Raw genomic sequence first — 11872 nt, 5'->3', positions numbered from 1 at the left:
TGAGTAGTGGTGCATTCAACAAAAGATATAGAGCGTGCCCAATTGATAATATCAAAATCATTTTTCAAATATTATTTTGATTTCTAAATAATCTTCATTAATATTTCATGTTTGAAAAGTTTAATTGTTAGAGCTATTGAAAACTTTAAAAAATCAATGTATGGGATAGACCATTATTTTTGTAGGACAGAAAGTATTATATTTCGAAAAATAGAATGAAAGTATTTATGCTTGTTATGAATTCAATGTTTTGTGAGTTTTTTTATGCTGAGGCGTGTTAGCCAGCCCCTTTAAGTCATAAGAGAATAAGAGACAACGACTATTAAAAGAGTAAAGATAGCAATTTCTTTTAGGAAAGAAGATACTTGTATTATTAAACATATGTGAAAAACATACATATTAAAAGAAAGCTTTCCGATTAGAGCTATAGATACACAGTAAAGTTAAAATAAAAAAATAATAATAACAAGGGAGACATTAAATTAGTAAAGAATAGAAAAAAAGGTTTGAAGGACAGTGAGGATGATGAGAAAGGTAGCTGCAAAAAAGGAGATATAAGACCATGGAGTATTGAAATAGTCATGTTTGAGTGTAGCCATGGAACGATTCCACCATTTTCTGCAGTGAGCATGTAAGTTCTTACTAATACGATTGTAGTAAGAAGCAGATGGATTTGGATTATATTTACATAAATTGTTGAACAATTTTGAAGCTTCTTCACGGCTGCCACCGATAAAGTTGATCATAATTCCTTCCTTTAGAAGTAAGTCCACATCTTCCTTCGTGCTTATTAAACCATCCATGAAGGAAAGATAATGAAGTACATACTTTTCACTATCCTTCTCAACATGGTAATGTTCAAATGCCAGCAAATTTCTCATACAACTTTCAAAGTCATCGTGAATTTCGAAATGTGGAATTTCTAGAACCCCATTTTTGAAGCGTATATCCAATAGACTTTTGGTTTCTGTTGCTTTCTTTATTTTGGCACCTGCCTCAAAGAGTTGGGTCACGGTTGGAGGATAAATAAGGTTACCATTTTCCTCCTTTTTGTTTTCATGATACTCTTCTTCAGATGTATTCTCTTTTGTGGGGACGTAGAAAAAGTGTAATAAATGGAGTAAATGGGTCACGTTTTCTGGTAAAGGAAGCTCACAGTTCTGTCCTATCAACTTACGACCATTGCAAGAAAGCTTTGCCATTAGCTTTGTAAAGGAGATGTTATTATCTAAGTTGTCTTTTTGACCTGGTGGAATGAGGTCAAATAGAGCTTTAAGAACGAAGAAAGGAAGTCGATTCTCCAGCTTGGTTAGGTCATGGTACATATCGTACCACATAGCATTGAAGGACTTGTTGAAGATGTTTGGTCGAATATGAGTTTGATCATCATAAGGCTGGGATTTGGTATTAATTTTTATTAAAAGCTCCACTAGGAAACAACCATCCAGAATCATCATTTCCAAGAAATCTGAAATCATGGCTGTTCATGTTTATGTGTTGTGCATAGCAACAACGAGCTTCCTTCTCCCAACCTTTAGCCTTGGTTACTATGTCTGCAACTTTCAAATTTGTACGGTGTAGATAAGCATTGAGACATAAGGGTTTAAGTGCTTGTGTGGCCATAGAATTTTTTTCATAAAGGTGATAAGGACCAATGGCAATCACTTCAGGAATATATGCTCTATAATTCACGTATAGTAGTGGTTTGGGAACCCGATAGATGCTTCATTTTGCTTTCAGTAACCGCTTGTTGTTGTAATGATTTTTCAATAGATTCCTCATGGGCCAAACTACACAAGCACTCTTCAACGTCATCACAATTTCTCATATTGCGGCAAGCCAACTCCATTACCATGAGAAAACGTATGGAAGCGTTTGTGGCAGAAAATGAAGTGAATTCTTCGTATTCAAAGTGTAATAACTTAAAATTGATGTATTTTAGACGTGGATCTACTAATTTCTTGTACCAAATAAGGGATGAAGTTTAAACCTAAAAACACCGCTAAATGAATTTAAGAAAAGAAAATTAAATGAAATGAATATATAAGTATACCTTATTATGTCTAGATAGTTTGATATGAAAGAAGAGATGTAAACTAGTGGATGAAAATGACGGAAGAAAAGTAGGAATAATTGAGGGAGTTGTGGAAGGAGATGTGGGAACCAAGAGAGGGTATATTTTTATTGGTAATTCCAAAGAAAAAACTCAATAACAAACCGTAACTTCAATTTGGCTAATGTAATTTACTTTGATTTTACTTGGCTTAGCTCTAGAGGGAACTAATCTCTTTATATAATAATAATAAAAAAAAACACATTCAAAATGCAAAAATTAAAGAAGTATAAATGTACATGTTATTCATTTACATTTAAAAAAACTTTGATTCAAATTGCATGAACTTATGTTTTTAACAATTATAACACGTGGGAGAGTAAAAATTTTCAACCGATAGAGTTTAATTGAATATTTTACCCACCGAAATGGAAGGACAGTAGAGATAAATGCTTAATGAAGTAAGATACATCGTACATATTTAAACTTAACGAAAGTATGAGCTGTGAATTTTTTTTTTCTTTTGTTTTTTTTTTTTCAAAAGATGAGCATTGAAATCTTACTGTTCCATTTTTATAATTATTTAGACCCATGTTTAGTAACCATTTCATTTTTTCTTACTGTTCCTTACAGTCAAATACTGGGTAGTTTAATGTATTTGATGATCTCTACTGTAAACCCTCGAGTTTACTTAAGCAAGTTTTGGTCAAATTTGAATAATAAGGTTAAAGAAGACTTGGTATAAGATGTAGTTTGAGGAATATTAAAAGATGAGAAAAATACTTTAAGTATTAAGAATGAGACTTTGGAGGGCCAAATATAAAAATGTAGTTAAGTTTGGTGACGAAGGGCAAAATTTGACTAAGTATAAGTGTGCCCATGCATTGAAGAATGGTGCCTAGTGTGCAGAAACAATGATTCATGGAGGTTAGTGAGCACAAGCTTAGGCATTGAGGAGGGGGAGGGCATGGTTAAGGGTTTGCCAGGGATTAAGAGAAGGTCCTGCATTGAAGCCACACATTGGCCAAGCCACGTTGAGGTTAGGACATATTGACACGCGCGGAAAGAATGGCCTTAGGCGAGGAGACGTGTGAATTGATGTGCATTGGCTAGGCAAGATATGCATGGAGGAAGGCTATGACACTAGGCATTGGGCGCAAAGGCATGTGCTGGCCGAATGGGAAATGCGCCAAGGGAGACCAGGCATTGGAAGGAGTGTGCATTCATTTGGACTATGCATTGGACTTGAGGTTAGGTGTGGACACAAGGTGGATTATGTGGCCAAGACAAAGTTATGCATCCAAGTGAGGGCAAGTGAGGTAAAACGTTGGGTGAGCTATTGATGCATTGTAAATGGTGATGTGATTATGGTATAAGTTGCGGTGATGTGTTATGCGGTGTACATACAAGTTTTCCTAATAAGACCCAAGTATAAATCTCACTAGGTATCCTGGTAAGTCTAGGATCGAACATAGGGACTACTGAGTTAATATGCGATAGTAAATTTGATTCCTTTGCAATGGTGAAAACAAATAAGTTGGATGGTGTTTTGTTTAAAACTATTTTCTATGCAACAAAGTGCAAGTAAAGAGTTGATGAAATCGAGAATTATAATGAGGATGTGATGAATGGGTTGAGAAGGGGCTTAGCTAATACTTCCTAAGATTGCGTTCAAGTTATGCGATCATGCTACACACACACAGCAACATGTCATCTCTCAATACAAATGCCATAATTTCTATTTCTAGGACGCATGCGATGTAGACGAAAATGTCGTCAGGACTTATGTCTGAGCCTATATTCTTGTCGATGCAATGACGAATGATGCACACATACACAAGGTGACCGCATACTATCATATCCTATTTCTAGGGTGCATGCGATGCATAATAGCAAACATAACTTATGTCGAAGTTTCTATTTCTTGCTTATGCGGTTCTAATCTGACTCTCTCAAGCCTAGATTCTTTCTTTAGACTACTCTCTCAAGTATCTCTAAAGGGTGAATGACACATACATAAGACAAAATGATCGCATAAAGTATAAATCTTAGGTCATGCTAGCTAAGTACTTCTCAACCCATTCGAAGATTTAGCTACTCATGCAAAGTAAGGGGAGATTGAACATAAGTTGAAATGATATTTCCATTGTTTACAAATTAAATGCAGAATACAGAATAATAATAGAATATAGAGATAAGAAGCCTCGTAGCCATGTCTTGCTTTCCGTGGCCTTTTACACTGTCTTTTCACTCCAACACTGCCCAGATGAATATCCTTGCTTTCGCAAGTGTTGGCCCTCTCTCCTTTTGTAGCACTTCCTAGCAGTCTATCGAGCTGTCCAGGAATAATCTCTCGGCGTCTTTTTCTCTTGGCTCGTCTCCATCTTCTAAGTATAAGAATGACTATGAACAGACTAACGGCTATCTTTCTCATATATGATCTCGGGCAATCCATTTTACAATGGTGGCCTCCGATATTTATAAGGCTCAAGGTGAAGAATCTTTTCTTTCAAATGATTGCAATGATGGGCGGTCATTAGATCTTCTTCTGTGATGCACCAATTAATGGTCACCGATAGTTGAGTGTACTTGCTACAGTGTGGCGTTAACGAATTGTCAACTAAATTTAGATTCGACTGTCATCATCTTTCCATCCCATCACGATTTATTATGTTATCACCTTGATGCACAGTCTTTATGCGGCCACATTCTTGAGTAACTTTTCACGATCGCATACGATCGCATGACTTTGCGATCGCAATCTTTCAATGCGCGCGGACGCCTAATTCCTTGGATCACAATTTTACTTGCGCCAAGGCATTTTTCCTGCACAAAATAAGTAAATTAACTACTTTTATGCGATGGGCGCATGCGATCGCAATCTTCTCAGTTTAACACTTTTTGGTCATGATTTTGTATATTTTTATCGTCGCATTCCCTCATTGTTTTACTTATTTGCGTTGTAATAATGTGCATTTCTACTTATTATCAGCTATGCAACCAAGAGAGGTGTTAGGCATTCAATTGGGGCTATGCATCGACAAGGTGGATGCGACCAAGAAGGGCTATGCGGCCAAGGGGTGATGCTTTGAGTTGAGTAAACTTGGGGAGCAAGGCTAGGTTAACAACAATCGAGGCAAGTGGCTAAATTTAGTGAAGTTTGAGGTTGAAGCAAGATGAGGTGGGCACACCACAAGGCATGCAAAGGGAGGCTATGCGTTAGGTTAAGAGGATGAGGACAATTTAGCCACATGCAAGGAAGAGGTGTCAAGGGGGTGGCGTCAGCACTTGCATGGTAAGGGCATCTGAACATGCAAGGCTAAATATGTGTCAAGTAGAGGTGGTCTTCGTGCTTCTATAAATAGGACTTCTTGGGGCTGGTGGTGCTCACAATTCACTCGTGCAATTCAGGTAAAATTTGTGTGAAACTATTAAGAGGAAAGTGTAGTAGGTGATCCTAGGGTGCCATCTAATTTGGAATAATGAGGAGTGAGAAATTTGCATTGGGAGGCAGAAAGGTCAGCTGGATGCACAAGTGTGCCACCTGGACGATACAAACGACCATCAATGCGTATGGCTGAGCGATCCAACACACGCCAGCATTGTGCACACTACTCAACACCTCGCGTGTGCATGCCCACGTCCTGAGACTGTATCACGTTGCGTCTGTACGAGGTCTGCCGCCTCGCCATGCCCAACCCAGCATGCTGACTGTCGCCCACGCCCACCAAACTATCTAAATAACCCCAAAAGTTGTGTTTTGGGGTGATAGACCTATTTTTGGGTAATTTGAAGTGGGTAAGCTAGTTATTTCAATTTATGGATATATTTAAAGCTAAAATTGATTTATTTTAGGAATTTTAAGCTAATCTAGGATTTCATTAAAAATAAGTAGTATTCAAGAAAACCAGACCAATGGTTGCTTTAGGAGGACTGTAAAGGAAATTAACATGAGGACTGTTAGTGATTTTCTATTCTCGTATGTTCAAATTATATATAGGTTATTATATGAGGCATTATGGTTATAAGGCTTAATAGCAAACTTTGTATATCACATACAGTAGTTAAGATCTATTGTGATAAATCAAGGTGCAATCCATCTTTTCAAAAACCCACAATATCACTCAAGGACTAAACATATAGCAATTAAGTACCATTAAGTATGGGACAAAATCGGAAAGGGAGAAATAGAAGTGGTGGAAGTTCATACCTCTAAGAATGCTATCAATATACTTACAAAACCTATTATGAAGCTCAAGCTATCCAAATGTCTCGAGCTGATTGGCTTCTAGTTACTTGAAAAGGGTTAGACTAACATCAGTTTTTGGAAAGTAGAGAGCTTCATGCATTGAGATCAAGGTGGATATTTGTGAAGATTTTGATCTCAACGGTCTTATTTTTCTTTAACAGATTACAAAATTTCATGTAACAATCCATTTCTATATATGCATGGTAGTTTACTTTCAAATTACAAGTAGAAAAACAGAAAACAAGATCTGTAAAAGAAAAACATCTTATCTTCTTGTAACTCTCATTAATTGAACAAAAACCCCTTCCCGTGGATGTAGGCATCTTCAAGTTGAACCACATATATCACTGTGTTGCTCTTATACTTCTCTTTTTCTTAGAAAGTTGCATGCTTATAATCAACAACCTGTAAATCTACACAAACGAAATGAAGGGTTTGAGAGAGTTGAGAGAGTTCTAATTTCATCTAAAGAGAGAGAAATTACCTCATCAAATTAACTTCCATTTGTTTTTCTTTCTTCACATCAGAATACGGGTAAGTTGTCTTCTCCATGTGTTCCCCTTTCAGCTCAAAATCGTGGCTTTTTTTTAATCTTACATTCTTACTTACTTTTCTCTTAGTGGGTAAGAATAAAGTAGTTTTGTTTTAGGCCTAAAAACATAAAAACTAGCCCAATAAAAGTGGTACTAGAGCAAAAAGACTAACAAGAATTCAGTTCTTGGAGAATCAAGAATAAGTGAAGTCATACAGTAGTAAGATTTAAATTCAAAGCTATTCTTGGCCAATAAAAGACTCACAAGGCCCTTCTTGATCCATCTACCCAACCGAGTATAGTCACAACTCAAGAGAAAGAATATTGGGAGCTGACAACCTATACTACTTTAGTTCTAAATCTGAGTGATAATGTTTTGAGGTAAGTCCTTGATCAAGAGACAGCCTACAGGATTTGGACTAAGCTGGATGATTTGTATACAACTAAGGATCTTATGAACAAGATGTACCTAAGAGAGAGGTTCTTTACTTTCAAAATGGACTTGTCAAGATCTCTTTTTGACAATCTTAATGAATTTCAGAAGATAGTAGTTGAATTGAAGAAAATTGGGAAGAAAATTGGTGATGAAAATGAGGTCTATATGCTTCTAAACTCCCTACCAGATTCCTACAAAAAAATTAAAAAGGTTTTGAAGTATGAAAGGGATTTTATATCCGTTGATGCAATTAAACCTTAAGAACAAAAGAACTTGAATTATAATTAATGAAGAAAAAACAACCTAGGGGTGAAGGGTTTTTGTAAGGGAAAATTTCAAACCTAATCACTCAAAAGGAGGAATACAGCTACACACAAATGAGACTAAGCCTAAATAAAAAATAAAGTGCAAATGTTACAAAAAGAAAGGCCACTTGATCAAAGATTGTTTTATTCTAAAGAGAAAAAATGAATAAAAAAGAGAATGAGGCGAAAGGTAGACAGCCTAAAGCCTCTACTGTAGATGGCTCTTTTGTTTACTCTAATGCAATGGCCTCAACACAAGACAAGTCCAATCATGTAAACCCTCTTGGGAAACATGATTGGGTTTTGGACTCTAGATGCACCTACCATATGACGCCTATGAGACCTTGGTTCAACACCTACAAGGAAATTGATGGATAAATGGTCTACATGGGCAACAACCAAACTTGTGAAATTTAAGGGATTGGTTCAGTGTATTTAAAATTCAAAGACATGACTGTGAAGCTCCTTAGAAATGTAAGACATTTACCACTTCTCAAGAAAAAATTAATCTCCTTGGGAATGCTAGATGCTGTTGGATGTGAATACAAATGAAAGGGTGGAACTCTTGAAGTTCTCAAAGATTTCAAGGTAGTCCTTGTTGGGGAGAAGGTAAATGACCTATTTGTGGTTAGCGGAGTTGAAATCATGACTGGGGCTTATGAAGCGACTATTAATGCAATTGATAAAAGCTGACATTTGGTATTTCATATCAATGCTAAGGGGCTAGAAATTCGTCAAAGTAGAATATTCTACCTAAGGGAATTATAGACCAACTCACTTTTTGTGAACATTGTTGGGAAAGCTACTAGGCACAACTTTACTAAGGCTCAATATTCAACAAAGGTCATCCTTGACTATATGCACTCAGATCTTTGGGGACCAGCCCCAACACTAAGTCTAAGTGGCTCAAGGTACTTACTTTCATTTACTGATGACTTCTCAAGGAAAAGATGGATTTTTTTTCTTAAATCTAAATATCATGTTTTTTATAAATTTAAAGAATGGGAACTCATAATTGAGAAGTAGACTTCTAAGGAAATTAAATACCTAAGGACAAACAATCAACTGGAATTTTATAGTGAGGAATTCAACAAGTTTTGTAGAAAGATATGTATTACAAGGCACATGACAGCTAGATTTACACGTCAACAGAATGGGGTGACAGAGAAGCTAAACAAAACCATCATGGAAATGGTCAGATGCCTACTGTCTGTTGCTATTCTCAGTGAGAAATATCAGGCTGAAGTTGCTGCCTATACTAGATATATCCTAAACAGGTGCCCACACACATCCCTAGACTTCCTAACACTTGAAGAAAAATGGTCCAATCATCCTCATAATCTATAAAACCTAAGGATATTTGGATGTGTTGGATTCATACATCAAAATCAGAGGAAGCTTAAGTCTAGGGTTGAAAAGTGTATGTGGAATCCAATTGAAAAAAGATTTATAATTAGAAGAGATGTCACTTTTAGAGAAAAAGAAATGTTTGTGCAAAGGGAGAAGGCTAGTATTGAAGTTCCTAAGAGTCATATCACTAGAATTGAGGTGGAGACCCCAAATATCCACTAGTATCAATCCTCCAAGTGATTCAGAAGAAAAAGAGGTAGCCACAGGTGAGCAAGTTGAACATGTTGAAGCTCAGCCTGATTTGAGTCAATAGTCATTAGCTAGATACAGATAGAGAAGGGTGATTGTTCCTCCTACTAAGTATACTGAAAAAAACTATATGAACCTAGTTTTGAATGCAACAGTAGCTCCAAATGATCAAGAACCAACTACCTTTGAAGAGGCAGTGAACTGCCCTGATGGAAGAAGCTAGATTGAAGCTATGTGTGAGGAAATGCAGTCACTAAATATGAATAATATTGGACCCTAGCTCCTCTTCCTAAGGGATGCAAGCCAATTGCATCTAAATGGATCTTTAAACTGAAGGAGGGGATAACTACTGATCAAAAGCATAGGTATAAGATAAAGCTGGTGGCTAATGAGTTTACACAGAGAGAAGGCATTGACTACTCTGAGATTTTTTCACCTATTGTAAAATAGACCTCAATCAGACTTCTGTGGTCGTTGGTTGACCAATACAACCTAGAATTGGATCAACTAGATGTTAAGGCTGCTTTCTTACATGGACATCTAGATGAGACAATTTACATGGTGCAGCCTAAGGGTTTTGATGAAAAAGGGACAGAGGACCTATACTATCTTCTAAACAAGTAAATCAATGGACTTAAACAGTACCCTAGATGCTGGTATAGAAGATTTAATAACTATATAAAGAGCATTGGGTTCTAGAGAAGCACCTACGTATATGTACCCATGTATGCTCAACCTCCTACAAGGAAAAGGTATATTTACTGCTTTATATGGATGATATATTGCTAGCAGAGAGTTCTAAAGATGATTTAACTTATGTCAAAGATCTCCTAAAGAGAGAATTTGATATGAAGGATATGGGTCAGTCTAAGAAGATCCTAGGGATTGAAATTAAAAGAGATAGAGGTTCCACTACTCTGAGTATCAGTCAAGCTAGTTACTGTGATAAAATCATTAAAAGATTTAACCTATCTCATGCTAATACAACATCTATCCCTATTGCACATCATTTTAAATTGTCATAAGCTCATTCTCCTACTAAAACAGACATAGAACATTTAACTCATATGCAATCATTTCCTTACAGTCAAGCAGTGGGCAGTATAATGTATTTAATTATCTCTACAAGGCTTGATCTAATCTACTGTGGTAGTTCAGTAAGTAGATATATGTTAAATCCTAGCAAAAGTCATTGAAAGGCTACTAAATGGATATTTAGGTATCTTATTTGGCCTAAAAATGCAGTGTTGACTTATCAGAACATACAAGAATCAAAACTAGAGTTATATGATTATGTTGACTCTGACTTTGTAGGGGATATAGACAAAAGGAGATCCTTGTCAGGCTATCTATTCTTATATGGCCCTAATTTCCTAAGCTGGATGGCAAACCTACAGTCTATCACAGCCCTATCAACTATAGAGGTAGAATATATGGCACTAGCAGAAGCAATAAATGAGACATTGTGGCTAAAGGGCTTGATGGCAGACTTTGATATATCAAAAACAGTAGTTAACATCTACCCTGATAACCAAAGTGCAATCCATCTTTCAAAAAACACAAAATATCACTCAAGGACTAAACATATATTAAGTACCATTTTGTGCGGGAAAAAATCAAAAAGGGAGAAATAGAACTGGTGAAAGTTCATACCTCTTAGAATGCTACCGATATGCTTACAAAGCTTGTTATGAACTCAAGCTATCTAAATGTCTCAAGCTGATTGGCTTCCAATTACCTGAAAAAGGTTAGACAAACATCAGTTTTTGGAAGGTAGAGAGCTACATGCATTGAGATCAATATGGATATTTGTGAAGATTTTGATCTTAACAGTCTAATTTTTCTTTAACAAATTACAAAATTTCATGTAACAGTCCATTGTCTATATAAACATGATAGTTCACTTTAAAGTACAAGAATAAAAACAGAAAACAAGATCTGTAAAAGAAAAACATCTTATCTTCTTGTAGCTCTCATTAATCGAACAAAAACTCCTTCCGATGGATGTAAGTATCTTCAAGCCGAACAACATATATCACTGTGTTTCTCTTCTACTTTCATTCTTCTTAGAAAACTGCATTCCTGATAATCAACAACTTCATCTGTAAATCTACCCAAACGAAAGGAGGGGTTTGAGAGAGTTGAGAAAGTTCTAATTTCGTCTAGAAAGGGAGAGAGAGAAAAATTACCTCATCAAAATTAATTTCCATTTGTTTTTCTTTCTTCACATCATAATAAAGGTAAGCAGTCTTCTCCATGTGTTCCTCTTTCAACTGAAAATCGTGGCTTTTTCTCAGTCTTTCATTTTACTTACTTTTCTCTTCATAGGTCGGAATAAAGTAGTTTTGTTTTGAACTTGAAAACATAAAAACTAGCCCAACATAACAAAATATTGTCACATAAGCCAAACCGAACCTAGCTTATTTGACATCTGAGTGTGCTAGAAACCACGTGGTCCATGGTTTGAATACCCCTATTGTCCAATTGTATCAAAAAGGATAACATAACCTCTCTCTATATATTGCTAAGATGAGCAAAACTGGCTTAAAGTGTAATATATATTTTGATGTTTTTCTCTATTTTCTTATATTATTTTATTTAAAAAAAACAAATCAAAAAATTTATGGTTCAAATCTCCATGCGCATGTTGTACTAAAAATTTGTAATTTTTATAACGTTTTAAGCAAATGGAATATGG

The 11872-nt window shown here is 36.0% G+C and overlaps 1 long non-coding RNA gene and 1 pseudogene across 2 annotated transcripts; both read right to left on the bottom strand.

Annotated features, from left to right (window-relative positions):
- Positions 1 to 243: 243 nt before the first annotated feature.
- Positions 244 to 1849, bottom strand: LOC120076145 (annotated as a pseudogene).
- A 3009-nt stretch (positions 1850 to 4858) lies between these two features.
- LOC120075237 lies at positions 4859 to 11500 on the bottom strand. Of its 2 annotated transcripts, XR_005481242.1 has the most exons (4): positions 11364 to 11500; positions 10828 to 11256; positions 6787 to 6953; positions 4859 to 6715 (listed from the first exon to the last, which is right to left on the bottom strand). It is a non-coding gene; the product is annotated as an uncharacterized LOC120075237 (long non-coding RNA). The 2 variants fall into 2 exon arrangements; XR_005481241.1 differs by lacking the exon at positions 11364 to 11500 and having other exon boundaries at positions 10828 to 11314.
- Between the last annotated feature and the right edge of the window lie 372 nt (positions 11501 to 11872).

Source organism: Benincasa hispida, chromosome 4, assembly GCF_009727055.1.
Source record: "Benincasa hispida cultivar B227 chromosome 4, ASM972705v1, whole genome shotgun sequence".
NCBI lineage: Eukaryota > Viridiplantae > Streptophyta > Magnoliopsida > Cucurbitales > Cucurbitaceae > Benincasa > Benincasa hispida.
Note: the sequence above shows the minus strand (reverse complement) of the source record. Positions and strands in the feature narration are given on the sequence as shown.